Source organism: Teleopsis dalmanni, unplaced genomic scaffold, assembly GCF_002237135.1.
Source record: "Teleopsis dalmanni isolate 2A unplaced genomic scaffold, ASM223713v2 unscaffolded_contig_1161, whole genome shotgun sequence".
In the NCBI taxonomy this organism is placed as follows: domain Eukaryota; kingdom Metazoa; phylum Arthropoda; class Insecta; order Diptera; family Diopsidae; genus Teleopsis; species Teleopsis dalmanni.
In genome coordinates, this window is record NW_024032543.1 from 6,177 (window position 1) to 9,999 (window position 3,823).

The window sequence follows — 3,823 nt, forward strand, 5'->3', positions numbered from 1 at the left end:
CATTAGATGACTGAAAGCAAGTACTGGTCTCTTAAACCATTTCATAGTAAATTAGCAATTACTTCTAATGAAAAAATTAGTTAAATAAATAACATTAGTATGTCAAACTAAAATTATTAATTAATTAATATTTTTTAATTCCACAAATAGCTCCTATTAATTGATTAAGTTTATTTTTTTTATTTTTTATAATTTTTATTATTTTTAATATAATAAATTATTATTATATACTACCTACTTCATCAAAATCATTAAGTTATAAATTAACAACAAAGATATTTAATTGAAAATGATAACAAATTTATTTTCTGTTTTTGACCCTTCTTCAAGTATTTTTAATTTTTCTATTAATTGAATTAGAACTTTTTTAGGAATTATTATAATCCCAATAATTTACTGACTAATTCCTTCTCGTTATAATATTTTATGAAATAACATTTTATTAACCCTTCACAAAGAATTTAAAACATTATTAGGCCCTACAGGAAAAAATGGATCAACATTAATTTTTATTTCTTTATTTACAATAATTTTATTTAATAATTTTATAGGATTATTTCCTTATATCTTTACTAGAACTAGTCATTTAACATTAACTTTATCTTTATCTTTACCATTATGAATTTCATTTATAATTTATGGTTGACTTAATCATACTCAACATATATTTGCTCATTTAGTTCCTCAAGGAACTCCTGCAATTTTAATACCATTTATAGTTTGTATTGAAACAATTAGAAATGTTATTCGACCAGGAACTTTAGCAGTTCGATTAACTGCTAATATAATTGCAGGACATTTATTATTAACTCTATTAGGAAATACAGGTCCATCTTTAACTTCATTGATTTTATCAATTTTATTATTTAGACAAATTTTATTATTACTTTTAGAATCTGCTGTAGCTATTATTCAATCTTATGTATTCGCAGTATTAAGAACACTTTATTCCAGAGAAGTAAATTAATGTCAACTCATTCAAATCATCCATTTCATTTAGTAGATTATAGCCCTTGACCATTAACAGGAGCCATTGGTGCAATAACAATTGTTTCAGGAATAATTAAATGATTCCATCAATATAATATATCATTATTTATTTTAGGAAACATTATTATTATTATTACTGTTTATCAATGATGACGAGATGTCTGTCGAGAAGGAACATACCAAGGCTTACATACATTTATAGTAACAACAGGATTACGATGAGGAATAATTTTATTTATTTTATCTGAAGTTTTATTTTTTGTTTCATTTTTTTGAGCTTTTTTTCATAGAAGTTTATCTCCAACTATTGAATTAGGAGCTTCATGACCACCTATAGGAATTTCCCCTTTTAATCCATTTCAAATCCCATTATTAAATACAGCTATTTTATTAGCTTCAGGAGTTACTGTAACATGAGCTCATCATAGATTAATAGAAAATAACCACTCACAAACTTCCCAAGGATTATTTTTTACTATTTTATTAGGAATTTATTTCACAATTTTACAAGCATATGAATATATCGAAGCCCCATTTACAATTGCTGATTCTATCTATGGGTCAACATTTTTTATAGCAACAGGATTTCATGGAATTCATGTTTTAATTGGAACAACTTTTTTAATAATTTGTTTAATTCGTCATTTAAATAATCATTTTTCCAAAAATCATCATTTTGGATTTGAAGCAGCTGCTTGATACTGACATTTTGTTGATATTGTTTGATTATTTCTTTATATTTCTATTTATTGATGAGGAAGATAATTAAATTCATTATTTATCTAAATAATATAAAAAGTATATATGACTTCCAATCATAAAGTCTATAAAATATAGATTAGATAATTTTATTATTAACAATTATAGCAATAATTATTTTAACAATTTGTTCTATTGTAATATTTTTAGCTTCAATTTTATCAAAAAAATACTTAATGATCGAGAAAAAAATTCCCCCTTTGAATGTGGATTCGATCCAAAATCTTCTTCACGAATTCCATTTTCACTTCATTTTTTTTAATTACAATTATTTTTTTAATTTTCGATGTTGAAATTGCATTAATTTTACCTATAATTATAATTTTAAATTTTTCAAATTTATTTATATGAAGAATAACTTCAATTATCTTTTTAATTATTTTATTAATTGGTGTGTATCATGAATGAAATCAAGGGATATTAAATTGATCTAATTAAATGGAAAATTTATTTTAGGATTGTAGTTAAATTTAACATTTGATTTGCATTCAAAAAATATTATTTTATGTAATCTATCTTATAAAGAATATGAAGTGATACATCACATTTAGTTTCGACCTAAAAATTAGGTAAATTACCCTTATTCTTAATATTAATTGAAACCAAAATAGAGGTTTATTACTGTTAATAATAAAATTGAATAAAATTCCAATTAAAGAAATATGATGAACAAAAAAAAGCTGCTAACTTTTATTTTTAATGGTTAAATTCCATTTATATTTCTATATTTATTTATTAGTTTAATAAAAACATTACATTTTCATTGTAAAAATAAATATTATTATTTATAAATTACTAATTTTAATTCTTTAAGTATTTAAAGATAACATAAATCTCCCTTACAACTTCAACGTAATACTCTAATTATAAGCTATTTAAACACCAAATAACAAAAAATATTAGTACAAAAAAAATAAACTTATTAATATTATAATTAAACTATTATTCTGCAAAATTTGATTAAATTTTGAATATCCCAATAAATTTTTATATAAATAAAATCCTCCAAAAAATTCAGATCAACCCTGATCAAAACTTTTATACAAATTTTTACCTAAAAATAAAAAATTAAAAATTAACCCATATGTAACAATATTAGGCATAAATCACATCGAACCAAAAAATAAAGAAATAAAATAATTTTGTAAAGATTTATTGAAAAAATATAAAGAAATTTTTGAAATATAATATCCTACTAATCCCCCTAAAATACACACAATTAAAGTTAATAATTTTAATAAAAAAGGTAAACAAATTATTGAAGGGGTGCCAAATAACAGTCAATTTAAAAATCCTCCACCAATAATTCTTATAAATAATAAACCAGATATTCCTTTTAATATAATTCAACTATTATCTCTCAATAAATTTAAACTATAAAAATTAAAATTTCCAACTAATGAATAATAAACTAAACGAATTGAATATCTAACTGTTAATCCTGTAGAAAAGAAAAAAAGAAAAAAAGAAAATATATTAATATAACTCAATGATACAATTTCTAAAATTATATCTTTAGAATAAAATCCAGCCAAAAAAGGTATTCCACATAAAGCTAAATTAGCAATATTAAAATATCTACATGTAAAAGGTATATAACTTCTTAATCCTCCTATTAAACGAATGTCTTGTAAATTATTTATATTATGAATAATAGCCCCAGCACACATAAATAATAATGCTTTAAATAAAGCATGAGTTAATAAATGGAAAAAAGCTAATTTATAAAATCCTATAGATAAAATTCTCATTATTAACCCCAATTGACTTAAAGTAGATAATGCAATAATTTTTTTTAAATCAAACTCAAAATTAGCTCCTAACCCTGATATAAATATTGTCAATCCTGAAATTAATAACAATCTTTGTCCTAAAATTGTATCTCCAATTAATAAATTAAACCGGATTAATAAATAAACTCCAGCAGTAACAAGAGTAGATGAATGTACCAAAGCTGACACAGGAGTAGGGGCTGCTATTGCTGCAGGTAACCAAGCTGAAAATGGAATTTGAGCTCTTTTAGTTATTGCCGCCAATACAATTAATATACCAATAATCAATATATTTATATCTA

The 3,823-nt window shown here is 22.4% G+C and overlaps 1 pseudogene; it reads right to left on the reverse strand.

Annotated features, from left to right (window-relative positions):
- Window positions 1–2,714: 2,714 nt before the first annotated feature.
- Window positions 2,715–3,818, reverse strand: LOC119663950 (annotated as a pseudogene).
- Between the last annotated feature and the right edge of the window lie 5 nt (window positions 3,819–3,823).